Raw genomic sequence first — 16,780 nt, forward strand, 5'->3', positions numbered from 1 at the left:
TTGCCCTGATGCATCTCTAGTTTTTTAAATCCATATATTGAATTCCAATTAAAAAACACTTTAGGGACTGGAGTTGTGACTCAGTGGTAGAGCACTTGCCTAGCATGTGTGAGGCACTGGGTTCGATCCTCAGCATTACATAAAAATAAGTAAATAAAATGAAGGTATGTGCACATCTACAACTAAAAACAAAACTTTCTGCTGCTTGTTACAGTTGTTTTGATATTGAATATGGCATCAAAACACAAAACAACACAGACTTTGTCTCAGAAATTTAATTAAAAGCAGTCATATATTTCTATGAGAATATAGAAAAGCATATCCTCTTGAAAAATAGTCTCAAGGATTAAATGCTTGCTTTTTTTTTTTTTTTTTTTTTTTTTTTTTTTAATATTTATTTATTTTTAGTTTTCGGCAGGCACAACATCTTTGTTTGTATGTGGTGCTGAGGATCGAACCCGGGCCGCACGCATGCCAGGCGAGCGCGCTACCACCTGAGCCACATCCCCAGCCCTGATAATATTCATTTTAAACTACATCTTTATATGACTTATTTTTGAGAGATAAGCCATGACTTTAATCTTTTGAAGATTTTATTTGAATCAAATGGTAAGAGTTATTCCAATAAAACTTCTGATACACACACACACACACACACACACACATTTGGAGGTATGGTATAGAGACTAAATGTATAGAGACTAAACCCAGGGATACCTTACTACTGAGCCACATCCCAAGTATTTTTTTATTTATTACTTTGAGATGGGGTTTCTCTAAGTTGCTGAAGCTGGATTTGAACTTGTGATTCTTCTTCCTCAGACACCATGTTGCTAAGATCACCTCTGCACACAGCTAAAATTTTTGATAATTTAAAAAAATCTTCCTCAACCAGCTCAGGAAAAAAACAATGAAATGTAATAAAATTAAGTGTAAATTTATGATCAATCATCATTGGAATATCTTTGGTGAAGAAACAATTTGCATGAGGAAGCAAAAACTAGAGAAACTAATGAGTGTTTTGTATTTTATAGCAATAGTTTACTCATGTGCTTTCTGAAACATAGTGAAAATGATTATGCATTTTATTATTGAAGACTTTCAAAATGCTGCATCTCTACTCTTTTAAATATATGATTGTACTTCTATTCTCTAACAGTTGAAAAAAGTGATCCCTGATGATTATAATAATTCTTTTTTACTCCTAAGTAAACTTTTCCTTTTATTATATCCTTATACTGCCTTGTCAATTTTCAGCTTTTTATGGTTAAATTTTTTTCCTTAGGGATAATAAAACTGAGAAAAATCTAGCTTGAAAATATAGTTCTTTATTTTCTTTTCTCCAACAAATTTGACCTACTTTCATGATACTCTTTGCAAATTGAAACAGAACCTAATTCCTTACTAACCTGAAATATTGGAAAGAAATAAATTGATACTGTTCACTTTGTTAAAATATATCCTTCATATGTTTTATCTGTATACTCAATTTATCTGATAATTTTAAGTGATATTTATTAAGCATATCCATTTGAGAAAAATATAACATTCTTAGAAACCAATCTATGTCATTCTCTTTTACTTGGTGTTCATTTTTCTTTGAATTTAGTGATATTCTCTCTGGGATTTCTCTTGTTTTCTTAGGCAAAGAGTGAAAAGAATCTCCTCTTACTTCTGCAGCTGAAGCTGGGTACTTAATGAACACCACTGGCATTGTTTCATCAATACACTCATTCATCCGAGTCAACCCTGGCAGAATTTTGATTTAAAAAAGTTTGTTTTACCTTTTGTGACATTTCCCTACATTTAGTTATAAATATCTAATATCTAAATCCAAAATTTAATGTCTTTCTATCTTTTTTGTTTTTCATCCTATCCAAATCAAATGTTTCTAAGAGTCATAATCTTACATCATACGTATTAACCTCTTCTAAAGTATCTGCCTTTTCAGATGTAGAAAGATTTTAAATTCTTATAAATTGTTAAATTGCAGATAATGAAATAAGAGGATCTGTGCAGGATGCAGGCATATTTATGTTTCCATCGGAACTCTTAGATCTAATCAAAACGCCAGTCTTTAAATAACAATAATATCATAATTCACCATACATAAACTTTGTTATGCTACAGGAAATGATTTAAGTGCCCCTACTCAAAGTTTAAAAAAAAAAAGACAAGAAGACTCTGAAACCTCTGAAATGTGTAAGCATGAACACTGAGTAGGACGCAAGAGCAGCAATAAACTGACAACCACTATGGAACCTAAAAATTGCATTATTGCATTAGTTGGGTCTCTTAGATTCACAGGGAGGAAAATGCAGATTACCCAAAGAAATGGGAATTGACTACATTCCTATTCAGAAGTAAGACAGGAATAGTCTCTCTGAGTTAATTTTTTTTTTAGTCCTGATATTTGCAGAACTCTTAAGAGTAGTATGAACAGCAAGCTATGCAAGGATTTGAGCTCAGTGACCTGCCTTTCTTTCATCTGGCCAGCAAGTATATTACCCAAAGGAAGAATGTGATTGGGTCCAGGTTGCCCCAACCCATCCTGGGGTGGCCTTCCTGGGAATATCTCTGTTATGCTAACTCTGTGGTGACAAGCTTATTTGGAATTCTACCATACAGTTTATGTTTGTCTTTGTGACAATTATTAGTTTGTTGCTTGGTAGTTGAACAAATTCACCCTTTACATGTTTCAAAAATCATTGCAGGTTGAAGAGACATCTGCTTTCCATGCTTATTGCAGTGTTATTAACAATAGTCAAGTGTTTTAGTCAACTTTCTTTCATTCTGTGACTAATAGATCTGACCAGAACAATTTTAGGAGGAAAAGTTAATTTGAGGACTCACAGTTTCAGAGATCTCAATCCACAGCAGGCTCCGTTTCTTGGGGCTTGAGGTGAGGCTGAACATCATGGCAGAGTATGTGGCAGAGGAGAGCAGCTCATTTGATGATCAGAAAACAGAGACTCCACTCTCCAGATACAAATTATATACCCCATAGCCCCACCCACAATGAGCCTCTTCCTCCAGCCACATTCACCTGCCTCTAGTTATCACTCATTTAATCACATCAGGGATTAATTCACTAATTAAGCTAAGGTATAGCCCAATCATTTCTTCTCCACTCCTTCTTGCATTATCTCACACCTAAGATTTTGGGGAAGACCTCACATGGAAACCATAACACCAAGATACAGAATCAGTCTAGGATCTACTGATGGATGAATACATCAAGAAAATGTGGTGTGTATGTATGTATGTGTGTGTGTGTTTCACTTTATGACATTCTGTCATTTTCAGCAACATGGATGGAACTGAAGAAAATTATACTAAGTGGAGCACAGAAAGACACATGCCCAATTTTCTCACATATATTTGGAAGCTAAAAAAAAAAGCTGATCTCTTTGAAGTACAGAATGAAATAATGGTTACAAAAGATTTTGGAAGGGTGCAAGGTAAAGAGGATCGAGAAAGTATAGTTAGCAGATACAGAAATGCAGTTGGACAGGAAGAAAAATTTCTACTGCCCTATAGCACAGTAAGGGAACTCAGTTGACAACAACTATTTATATATTTGAAAGGTCCCAGTACAGAGGAATTTGAATGTTCTCAACACAAAGAAATGAAAAACGTCTGAAGGGATGGATATGGCATTTATCCTGATCTGATCATTACAGATTTTGTGTGTGTGTATGTGTGTCAAAATGTCTCTCGGTACCCCAAAATTATGTACAATTGCTATGTGTCGACTTAAAAATCCATGGAATAACATACTGAAATGTACAACTTATAGTACATATATGTTAAGATGAAAATAAAAATTAACACTACCTAAACACTAAGGGAAATCTTTTAGCTCATATTATAGAAAAGTCTAGAGATAAGGCATGCACTTAAAGATTTCCTAAATAATATATCCTCTTTTCACACCAGTTCTGCTGCTCTCATAGGTCTTTATACTCAGGTTGGCTTTTCTTAGGACAGCAATATGACTGAGGCATGCCCAGGTCTCTCATTTACTAACAAAACTGTCTGGAATGAAGTAAATTTCCCTGCCATTCAATAAAAATCCAGGAGTGAATGGTAAAATAATGACTCCCAAATATGCCTTTATAATCCTTCCAGATTGCTCCACCAAAATTAGACCAGGTGGCTAATAAATAACCCAAATTTATTCCTCACAGTTCTGGAGGCAGGGATGTCCAAGGTCAAGGTGCTTTCAGATTCACTTTCTGCTGAAGGCCTGTCTCCTTATTAATAGATGACTGTCTTTTCATGTGTCTTATGTGGCAAAAGAGACAGGGATCTTTTTTTGTGTCCCTCTTAGATGGATATTAAGTCCATTCAGCAGGGCTCTGCCTCATGACTTTATCACCTTCCTGAAACTCCACCCCCTTACACCATCACCCCAGTACTTCTGTGGTTAGAATTTCAACATGAATTTTAGGAGGGCACAAGCATTCAGAACATGTTTTAGCTTTTAAAAGCTGCAATGTAACTTTTCAGATGCAATTAAGAATGCTGAAATGGGGAATTCTCCTGGAGGTTAAAATGGGCCCAATGTAATCACATGGGTTCCTAAAAGCAGAACCTTTCCTAGCAGTGGACAGAGGGATATGTAACCACAGGAAAAAATAGTCCAAGAGATGCAATGTTTACGGCTTTGAAGAATAAGAAAGGGAGTTGCCCCCAAGACATGCCACTTGCTAGAAGGCAAGGAGACAGATTTCCCCCTAGATCCCCCAGAAAGGATTGCAGCCCTGCTGACACCTTGATCTTAGCTCAAGTAGGTGGTCAGCAGATGTCTGACTTATAGAACTATAAGGGAATATATTATATAGTTTAAGCCATTAAAATGTGGTAACTTTCCAGGAGTGATGCATGCCTCCACAACTCAGGAGGCTGAGGCAGGAGGATATCAAGTGTGAAGCCCACCTCAGCAACTAAGCAAGACCCTGTTTCAAAAAATAAAGAAAGAATAAATAGAGCTGAGGGTATAACGCAGTGGTAGAGCAACCCTCGATCCAATTCCACATTACCCAAAATGTGGTAATTCATTTTGCTAGCTTTAGAAAACTGTCATACTCAATTTCACATAGATTGGACCCTCCATTGAACATGGGACTGTGACAATGGAAGTGCCCTGAGCTGAATGGTTTAGGCATGAGTTAAATAGCCCAACAAATTATAATGGAAAGGAAGATGGAATAATAATAATCAGTGAATCTGCACTGGGAGCTGGGGAAACAAGCCACACAAACTCCAAGGCCAACCCACCATGCAGAACAGAACATGGAGGGCCTGCCTGCAATATGCATTGCCGTGCCCTTACTTCAGAACAGATGTGATGCTGAGGCTCCAGAGCCTGCCCTGCTCAAAGTTTGCTCAAAAAGGTGGTTTCCTTTTTCTAAGAAAAGCATGGATTAATTTTTCTTCCATGTCTTACAACTTCTCTTGATCGATATATTTTTATGTCTGCAGAGGCCATAATTTGTCACAGGACCTGTCTGAAACAAGGTGAGCAATGTTCAATGCTTGAAGACAGCTTGCTGAATGCCTAAAAGAGGAAAGAATTATTCAGTGGAAGAAGATAGGGGTGAGACACAGTATGGCCACATGTTTATGGGAGTACAATATTTTTATTCCCTAGAGAGAATAATACAGGATTGTAAACTCATGAAAAATAGGGCATCAACCTGTTTAGATTTATTCTATAATCTTCAACTCACTGAGTTATTTCAAGAGTTCTTCAAATGTTTGTGTATTAGCAGAGACTTCTTTTCCAAATTTTATACTCATTTCCATTTTTGACAAGCAATAAATGCCATGTAAATATTGGCTGTCATTGGTGCTATTTTAACTACCTGATAAGTGACAGCAGTGTATGAGGAGACTGAGATTCCAGGGCAGTTCTGAGATATTGTGAAGACAAATTCCATCTGAAGGTAAATTAATGTCAACCCAAACAGGAAGCAACACCCATAATTTCGTAGGTGTGTGGGAAGTAAGATTGACTAGAAACAGCGTTCAATTTAATCAGTGAAATTAACATGGAGGTATATTGAAGTAATTTCTTGCTCCTTATCCACCAGGATCCAAAGGAGAAAGACTCAGAATCTACGGGAAATGGGCATTTCAGTCATGAAAGTGGGATACTTGTCAGAGCTCCTCCACAGCCCAGAGGAATCAGTCTTCCGTACCTGCAACTGCCCAGCAGTCATCAGCCACCATGTGACTTTTAATGCAAATCCTTTAATTATTTGATATCAGGACTCAACACTTGGGATATAGGATGTGAATCTAGGCTTATATACTCAAAATATGCACATTGATTGAAATTCAATGGCTCAGTAAGTCTGTCAACCCAAGTCACATTGTCACTGGATTATACTGAAAGACTCCAAGGTTAACAGATTTTAGATTTTGTCAGTGTCAACTCTGTGGAGCTTCTTTCCCTGGTGGCATTGGTGGCCTTTCTACTCAAACACATTTGACAGTTTATTAAATGAAACTTTATAATATAGACTACCAGTTTCTACATAAATGTGTGTATGATGTTACAAATAACTCCTTTAGAAAAAAATTTTGGAATGATACTTTAAAACCCATGGTCTACATGTACCACGTAATTTTAGGGCTGAGTATTTCTTTACTTATTCTAATTTTAGGACATGATAAACTATGAATAGGGGCTATGTGGGATGTAAAATTAACTAGAAACAGCATTCAATTTAACCAGTGAAATTAACATGGAGGTATATTGAAGTAATTTTTTGTACCTTATCTACCATGATCCAAAGGAGAAAGGCTCAGAATCTGAGGGAAATGGGCATTTCAGTCATGACAGTAGGATACTTGCCAATGTTCCTCCATGGTTTTCAATCCACGGATTTCAAAAGCCATACTACCTACTATGGTTTGCAATCTGTTTGGTCTGGCACCACTCTGCAATTTACCAGGGACATCTGGAATATGAAGAGTTGCAATGGAAAAGGAGGAGAATTGTATCAGCACAACAATGAAGAGATCTAGTTATTGGTAGGTCCTGGGGGTGAGGTACAATAAACGTGCTACAACATTGGGAAAGTCAAGTACAACAAAGAGCAACAAAGAACTCTCCTTTCTGAAATGTCAATCATATCTCTACTGAGAATTATTGCTCTTAGTCCCTTATAATGTCAAGATGGATTATAACTGAGAGAATGGTTTAATACAAAAAGACACTGGAGATCTAAGTGCATTTACTACTGTTATATCAAGAAAGGATAGAACCTATTTAACTTTCTAATTCCAAAGCTTTATATATAGCACTGTGTATGTGTGTGGAGCTAAATGACATTTATAGAGTTTCTTTACTTTTTGAAAGTCTATTTCTCCTCTCTCTTTCTCTCTCTACTTTTCCAATGGGTGGAGCCTGGTGATATAGTTCTTTGAATCAAAGACCTTCCAAACTTTCTAGATAATCTAATCAATCAAAGCAGCAAACTCAGAGAGCTCACCTTGGCAACAGGGAATTGCAGCAGTGAAAAAAAGTCACAGTTCTTGCATGGATCAGTCATTCTGCATTCTTAATCACATAAAGTTTCTTTCCACTAGATTTAATCATCCAAAGGTGACAGTGAAGGGGAAACCTCTAAATATCCATGCATTTTCTCAACCAGATTACAAAGCCTGGCATTATGTGTACACTCTACTGATGTAGAAATAGGTTGGGGTACAAATAGGGCCTGATCCAATATCAGAGTCAGGGTGACCATTTACACAAAGGCATTCAGTTCAGGGGCAGAGGCAGCTGGGGCTCTCAGGCCTGCTTAGACAAAGACCCAGCTAAAACCCTGCAGGACTGAGGTTTAGACAATCATACAATCAATTGCATTACAGCATCCAGTCCTTTTAAACTCAGTGACCAAAGATCAGTCCCAACTAGGAGGCTTTCTAAGTGTTGCAAATGCTCTTATAAGTGCTTGGCTTGTCCTACCCAAAGCTTTTAGGAGATAAAAGTTAATTCAGAAACAAAGTTTTATGGATGTCAATGAAGGCTTTTGAAGAAACATAATTGAGATTGTTTTAATCTTTTGCCAAAATGAAAGAAGAAAAAAGTTAAATTTCTGTCCAACAATCTCAAAATCAGCAAGACAAAGAAAAATAATCCAACCCCCAAAGCCAACAAAAGACTCATTTGATGTCTGACACCCTGGTGGACTTTGAAGCCACACTTCTCTAACAATCACTGTATTGTGCCCACAGAACAATGCCAACCTGTTAATATGGGTTTTGTTCAATCTATTTGGAATTCAAATCAGAATACGTCAGGGTAGAATGCTGCTCCAACACCAACTTGCTGAGGCTAACTCAAACATAGAGGAAAACAACAAAGTCTTTTTTCCAAGAGAGTGAAAGCAAGATTAAAACTTAATAAAACTAAACTCTGCTGACACAAGCCTACAAACACAATACAAAAGTACTTTTGCAAAGTGAAGGACAACATCCTTGTGCAACCTCAGAAAGTTAAGTGTGATTCACAGTGTTCCTCCCCTGGACACCCCGGTAATCCATAAAAGGCCATGTTTGTCTTGCAAACTGTTCTTAAAATCATTAGATTTTCAAACTTGAACTGTCAATGAGATGAAAACAGCTCTAAACAGGCTTTAAACAGAAACAGGGATGAATTTTTAGAAAAACCAAAGCACATAATTGTATTCTCCAACATAAACCCCCCATTACTAACATGCTTTTTGATTCCAGTCACTGTTCCATTACCTTGAAAGCACTTGCGATCACAGCCCACTCTCCCTGGTAAACAGAATTGGGAACAATAACTATCAGGAATAAATGTCATTAGTAAAAGGAGAAGGTATTAAAAAAATATGATTTGTGGTTTTATAAATGGTTTTAAAGCTTCCTTTGCAACCATAACCATCTCTTTACTCATTCTGAACACCCTGAATGTACCCTCTGTGTGTAACGTTGTGTGTGTGTGTGTGTATCATCACTCCCTTAAGCTTCTAAACTCTCTCTTAGAATAATTTTCAAATTTTTCAAGTTCAAAATACTTTGTTTCATTAAGAAAAAAGAAATCGTAGTTGACCTAAATTTATATTTTTCAATACAAATAAAACTAAGAAGAATACAATTTTGAAAAGGCTTTTTCCTCAAACCTCAGAAAAATAATGATCAAAATAGTAAACTTTCAGCTACCTATGCTTATTCTTAAATTTAGTATATATAAAAAAGTAAAACAAACCAGAAATGTTTAGCTTTATAGTAAGGCATTTGACTCCAGTGATTCCTATGGATTTTATGGAATGAATTGCATGTGAATTAATTTTCTCTTAAGTAATTAAGAAAAAGTATTGAATGAAGTTTGTGGAATTGAAATAATAGGAAATGAAAATGCCATTTGACAGCCATGTGATTGATTAAAATATTACTAGTAGAAGAGAATGATCACTTTGAGGTTGATTAAACTGTACATTAAAAAAAAAATCAATCTTGGAATTCTGAGCATTTGAGCCACAAAGACTTCTAATCCTCTACAAATCCACAGAAAGCAATGGAAAATTGATTTAGAACAGAGTTCTAGGATTCAAAGACCCTATAACTATGGCAGCAAATAATAATTATCTTCTACTTAAACGAATACAGTCTCTTCAATCAATTTATTTTATCCTACTGCAGATTACAATGTTTGACGTAAAAGTTGGAAAACAGTTTAGAGAGATAGTGAAAAATATCAGGACTATTGTGAGGTTATGACATTCAAATACATAGTAAGTCTGTTTTCTAATAACAAAGACGATGGTCTCCCTGGAGACCTAGCACATGTAAAGACTCTGTTCTCCTATGCTGCTGCTCTTCCCTTCGTTGGGGGCCTTGTCTTGTCTTGTTCAGTATCCACCCAGGGCTTTGATACAACACTTCCCTCTACCTGGGATCCTCCTTCCTCTCTAAGCCTTTTGCAGTACTTCCTCAAAAGGATTTTTTTTTTTTTTTGTACCAGGAATTGAACCGAATGGTGCTTAACCACTGAGGCACATCTTCATCTATTTTTTAAAATATATATAAATTGTATTTAGAGACAGGGTCTCACTAAGTTGCGGAGGCTGAATTTGAACTTGTGATCCTCCTGCCTCAGCCTCCCTAGCCACCGAGATTACAGGCCTGTGATTACAACTGGCCCAAAAGAATCTTCTCTGACACAACAAATAGATAAGGTTCCCCTAATATATACTCCTAGAGCCCTTTTACTTTCTCAACATTAACCATATTTTCACTAAATATTTGATTACATCATTTGCACTTCCTGTAGGTGCTGTATAATGTAAATTCTATGAGGGGTTGCTGTGGATCTAATGTATATGCTGTGTTTTTCCAGGAACTTAGCACAATGTCTGGCATATAAGAGTTTAACTGAATGAATAGAGTAATTGACGGAAGGAAGGGGAAAGGGACAATGTCTAAAATGGCTTTAAGGATACTGTAACTGAAAACTCTGAGATAGAGACATTTGAAGATTGAATTATCACACACGGATACTATAGTTTGTCTAGAACATATACCATGTACATGGCCATAAATCTGTATGTCGTTGTGCTGGACTGTTCATATTATGGCTTGAAAATTGTCTTAACAAAATTGTGCATTCTTACTCTTTTTAATTTTTTTGTGGGGATCATTCCATCTTAACTCGTAGTTCTGATTTCCCATCTGTATTTTGCCAACCTGTATTGTTTGTGTGTTCAGTTAGTTTAAGGACTCATTTATTCTTTCATTAAGTAAATACTTACTGAATACCTACTATGTGTTATCTGAATTTATTTTTTTAGATTTTTCTGTGAGTGTGCTGGAGAAGTAGAGAAGTTATTATTTGTAATATCCAGAAGGAGATCTCTACTCATAATTCTTATGCTAAATCATCGTACAATTGAGGTTAAATTGGGTGACTTCAGATAAGTCAGGTAACTTCTCAAAGAATCAGTGTTGCATATTTTTTTTAAAAAAGAAAGATCTGAATAATACTGAAAGATCTTAAGATATCTTTTAAGTCCAAAGTAATATAATTCCATTACATAATACAATCCCTATGTTGAGCAATTTTGAATTAAAAAAGTGACAATATAGGCAGCAAAACAAAACTGGGTTTTAGTAAATAATTTTTAATAGCATTCACTAAAAGACCAAAACAAATAAAAATATGTATCTTTCTACTTCCCAGAGGAAGGGAGAAAATATACATAAGGCATGATTGTGAAATTATGGAAGCTTTCAATGTGCTTCTCCATCTTCTCTTTATGATAAGGGTTATCTATAGTCAGAGATATGGGGATATGCTGCCTAAAAGGAGAATATAGAAAACCAAACCAACAGAAATTTCTTGGAGAGTACACAAAAATGCAAGATGTAGTCAAATTATCAGGAAAAGACTTCAATGATCAGAAAAGTCCATGTAGTTCAAAATAAGCATCAAGGGTTAGAGAGAAAATTTCTTTAATGGATCATGCTCTCTGCCAAATGTGTTTTAGATCAGGACTAGGAGTAAATGGAGAGAGAGGGGAATTGTTATACTCACTGTTAATTAACCCCTAGCATGAGATGAGGGAAGATGGGCAGGGACAACCATGTGAAGACATGACATTTAGAATGCCAGCGAGACATGAGGCTAAATAACTGCTTATACATTCATATTAGCAGCAGGAGTATGGACTAGTCTCCAGAAATGTAGGATGTGTTTTCAGTATCTGATACTAAAGGTATCTTCTGTGAGATCAGGCCAACTCTTAATCCAGGTGATTCCCAATGTGGTGAATATTTTCATTGAACATGAGCAGTCCACCCTGTGCTAAGTAACCCTGAAAGTGGGGAGAAATAAAGTGTGTTCATGATATCCTTAGGAATTGCGATATAAAATAACAGTAGTAAAATACAGTAATTATAACACACTTGATAAGTGTTTATTCTATAAAAGACTTTGCTCTTTGTATTAATTCATATTAACTCAATATTAATTCATCCCTAATACTTTCAAATATGAGAGGATACCCATATAACTACAAAATATTCACTTTGAACTTGGAAATTTAAGGAATTATAAAAGACTAGAATAAATAAATTATAAAATACTAGAATAGAATATTTAGAGCAATATTTCTCAAATTGATATACCCCCCCCCAAAAAAAAAAACTATCTGGATGTTTGGCACACCATATACTTAATAAAAATCTGATTCAGTGCCTCAGAGTTAACTTTGAGATGAGATAGTATTTCATGAAGATCAATCCAGGGACCTAAGACTTTTCAAAGAGCCAAGGAACTTTTTGAATGTTAAACAATTGAGTGTCATATAGAAATCATTGTATGAGAAAAAAAATCTGTAAGATTTAAGGAGGTGAATGATTAGAATTTAATAGACTCTGTATCAGTAATCTATACTCTGAGATTAATAACATCTTTAATATTATGCTCAAGTTCTAATCTCCTTAAAGAAAACTAAGACACAGATCATCATAACATATTAGGGTAAATTATCTATTTTATAAGGTTCAGAAAGTAATAATAAAACCTAATATATAGAGTAGTAATCAAACAGAGATAGAAGCAGGAGAATAAGAATGTAAGACATGGGCCATAGACTAAAATTGAGCAATGCAGCATTACTATTAAAGTCTTACATAATTTGGGATGTAATTATAGAGACTGAGAAGTCTCACACTGCACCATCTGCAAGCTGGAAAATAAGGAAAGCCATTGGTATAATTCAATTTGAGTCTGAGGACGGAAGAACTAGAAATTCATCCACAAAATAATTCAATATTCTATTTGGAATACCCTTAAAAGGTTGAATTGTATCCTCCAAAAAGGTATTTTAAAATCCTAATCCATAGATCAGGATGTGATTTTACTTAAAATAAGTAATTGCAGATATAAGATAGATGAGGTCAGACTGGAAGAGAGTGGGCTCTTAATCCAATATGACTTGTGTCTCACAGGAGAAGAAGTTATAAACAGGGAGAAAGTGGGCTCATGGAGATGGGAGAAGCATTTGTAGTTAGGCACCACCAGCCAGGGCTAGGGCTACTAGAAGCTGGAAAATGAAAGGAAAGATATCCTAAAGGCTTAGCTGGTTTCCTTTCTTCCATGTTAATTTTCACTATCAAAGACACTATGTATTCTCCTTATTTATTTATTTTGTATAGTGTCTTTCTCAACAAGACAGGGCAGGATTGTAGATTTGTTCCTAGCTATATCACATGCACCTACATCTGTGCTTGACAGATAGTGGGGCTCACTAAGTACTTGTTGAATAAGTACTCATGACTTAACCAATGCCCAGTACTCAACTGTCACTTACATACTTCTATGACACACTAGAGCCAGTTTTACCATGATTCATGGAGAAATGGACCTTTTTTTCTAATTCTACTTTTATGAAAATTAAGCAAATGGTGAGAAAAACAATTATTAGGTGTATATTTTAAAATATTTTTAAATACTAAATGCAAATTCAGCTGGATTTTGTAAATGACCTACATTTATAAAATGGAGCAACGAACATTTGCTCTTTTCCTCTGTGAAGCCATCCTGCCCACCTTTTTTCCCTCCCAATCACTGATTCTTTCTCTTTCATAAATGTTCATTGAGTTGATGCATGGCACCATGAATCTAAAAGCTTTGTTAATTCTGAATCATTGAAGAAGTGTTAAATTGAGTACATTATATTATACAGTTATAGAGATAGATTTTGAAACAGTTTTTGTTAACTCTCCTGAAACCACAAAATTGTTCTGGCTAAGGAACACAAATACGATTTATACATTTCCAAATTGAACTTTCTATTACAAAGTTAAGATGTTGTGTAAGATTCAAAACCTTAAAAACTAAGCTCCAATTTTGAAAGAATTCAATTTAAACATCTTTCAAAACATGACCCCTTTACTATAAGGCCTCAGTACACATTTTCATTACTATTTTCCATAAGGCTTCTGTTGAAATCCTCTTCCCATTCTTATAACCAAATGCCCAGGTTTGGGTAGTTTTAAAAGTAAAAAAGTTCATTTACATTTATAGTTTTCAAGGCTGAAAAATCCGAGATCAGGCTGCCCCATCTGCTTGGCCTCCTATGAGGGCCCCTTTACTGTGTCACAACATGGTTGAGAATTAGAAAGGCTGTGGGTAGAAGAAACCAACTACATTTTACTTTACGACAAGTTCTGCTCTTACATTACCAACCGGGTCCCACAAGATCTAGAAATCTCTTTAGAGAGCATTAATCCATTCACCAGAGGCTCCTAGGCCTCATCTTCTAAAGATTATGCCACCTCCCAACACCTTTGGGAAACATATCTGAACCATATCCAAACCACAGCCGCTTCTAGCTTCTTTACACACGTGCACAGGAGCCAAACTGGACTATTCATTCCTCCATCGTACCCAATGAGTTCCTCCTCTGTTCCTTCATTAAACTCTCTCTCTCTCCTTCTCCCTGGAGCACCACTCCTCACACCACTCCTCTCAAAGCCTACCTATAAGTTTTCTCATGAGGCCTTTCATGCTCTCCCCCAATGTGACCTGTTCTCTTTTCTGAACAGTCACAGAACTTCACACCTTCCTGAGGTACCTGACATGTCCTTGGTTATGTCACAGTTGTTTCTTTGTCTCAATCCTTCTTGCCCATCCACCTCTTTCTGTTTTTTTAAGGTCTGAGACTAAACTCTAGTTACCCTCAGTTAGCATAGAATCTTTTCTATTTAATGTGTTTCATCAGTGTTTCTTCATTTATAAAGTTGCCCAAGTATCATGAGAGGAAATGTGAAATCACTATTATTAATCTGCTCTGCAGCCAACCTAGGTGTCCTCAGCTGTCCTCGTGAAAAGAGGACAATGATGCCTTGTTGTTATCATTCCTGAAACCTCTTAGAGAACACACAGTGGGCCAGGCACTGTAGGGCAGGCCTATAATCCCCGTGGCAGGGAAGTCTAAAATGTGGATAGTGAGTTCAAAACCAGCCTCAGCAACTGAGTGAGACACCGTCTCAAAATAAAATAAAAAATAAAAAGTGCTGGGGATGAGGCTCAGTGTTTAAGTGTCCCTGGGTAAAAAACAAATGAAAAAAAAAAACAGAATACATGATTACATATACACATACACACAGAGGGAGAGAAAAATCCCTTTGAAGAGTATCAGACTGGGAAAAGAAGAGTGTGAGTAGTCATTTAGATAATTAGGTTTCATCTGGAAGATAAATGGTCTGGATCACATCTATTTAATTTTCCTACCTCTGAAATTTAATTATTTTAAATAACGTCATGTTAAAATCTGAAAGAAGAAAGGCACTGACTCAGTTATGTTACACAGTATATAAACTGACCATTAGAGAAACATATTCCTGGATAGAAAATTGTGTTTCCATATCATGCAGCTTTTTTAAAGATGAAGAAATTCAACCACATTTCTTTGTTAGTAGCTTTTAAATATCACTGTGTCACCAGGTCAGAGTCTTTGTCATCTCATTTAGACATATGCCCCACATGTCCAGTATCTAACCCAATTGCTGCAACTTAAACTCCTAAAGAGGAAAGAGAGGGGATTCAAATAATCCCAATGGAAAGCATTAGTTTATGTTTGTTTGTTTGTTTGTTTAGTTCTAAGAGGGAATTTATTAGATTGACTCAGAAAGCCAGAGGCTGAAGAGTTTCACAATGGCTCTCTGCAGGCTGGAGAGACAAGGGAAACCAGGAGTTGGAGCCTCAGAGTGAGAGAAGGGAGCAAAAGAGAGAGAAAGACAAAGCAAGCCTGCATCTGACTGATTCAGCAGGAGGGTCAAGGCCTGAAAGCCCCCGGAGAGCTACTGGTACAAGTCATGTTCAAAGGCTGAAGAATGTAGAGTCTGATGTCCCTGGGCAACAGCCACGGGGAAACACATCTGGTCAGAAGGGGAGAGCAGGGACAGAGCTAGCTTTTCTCTTCTGCATTTTCATTCCAGGCCTCTACCCTATAGGATGGTGTCACCACATTTGGGGCAGGTCTTCCCCACTCAGTTCACTGACCCACATGCCAATCTTCTCTGGAAACATCCTCACAGACCCACTGGATTTTCCAGTTCTTTACTTCTGTTCTAAGCATTGCTGAATCCAGTCAAGTTGGCTAACAAAATTAACCACCAAAGTGGGACTAAATATAAAAACAGAATAAACCCCATTATTAAACTACCATCTCCTATTTTGGGTGGGACAGAAAGAACACAGGCAGATGCTTTTAGACTGAGAGATTCTGAGCTTCACATCCTGAGAGTGGAGAGGCCAAATAGACCAGCAAGATCAAGGAGGAGATCAGCAGGGGTGGGCTGAGGACTCATGGATCCAGATCACTGGCTGAGGTTTTGGGGTTGGGGTAGGGAATCTTCAGCTCAGACCACTCTAAACAGAACAGTTACATCAGGGTAGGGCTTCACTCTGTCTCCTGGTACAAGAGAAGCCTTAAACTTCAGTAGAAAGTTGTGTTGGTATCTCCAAGAGGAGACTGGAGAGATTTGGTTCTAGAACTGGCCAGGTTATTCAAAACCCTACCCATATTTTTCCTCTCAGTGTTACATTAAGAGTCAGCTTGAGCCAGGTGCAGTGGCACACATCTGTAATCCCAGCAACTTAGGAGGCTAAGGCAGGAGGATCACAAGTTCAAAGCCAGCCTCAGCAAACTAGGGAGGCCCTAAGCAACTCAGTGAGACCCTGCATCAAAATAAAAAACAGACTGCGAATATGGCTGAGTGTTAAATGCTC

Source organism: Marmota monax, unplaced genomic scaffold (assembly GCF_021218885.2).
Source record: "Marmota monax isolate L192 unplaced genomic scaffold, Marmota_monax_Labrador192_F-V1.1 WCK01_AAM20220418_F8-fsc00027, whole genome shotgun sequence".
In the NCBI taxonomy this organism is placed as follows: Eukaryota; Metazoa; Chordata; class Mammalia; order Rodentia; family Sciuridae; genus Marmota; species Marmota monax.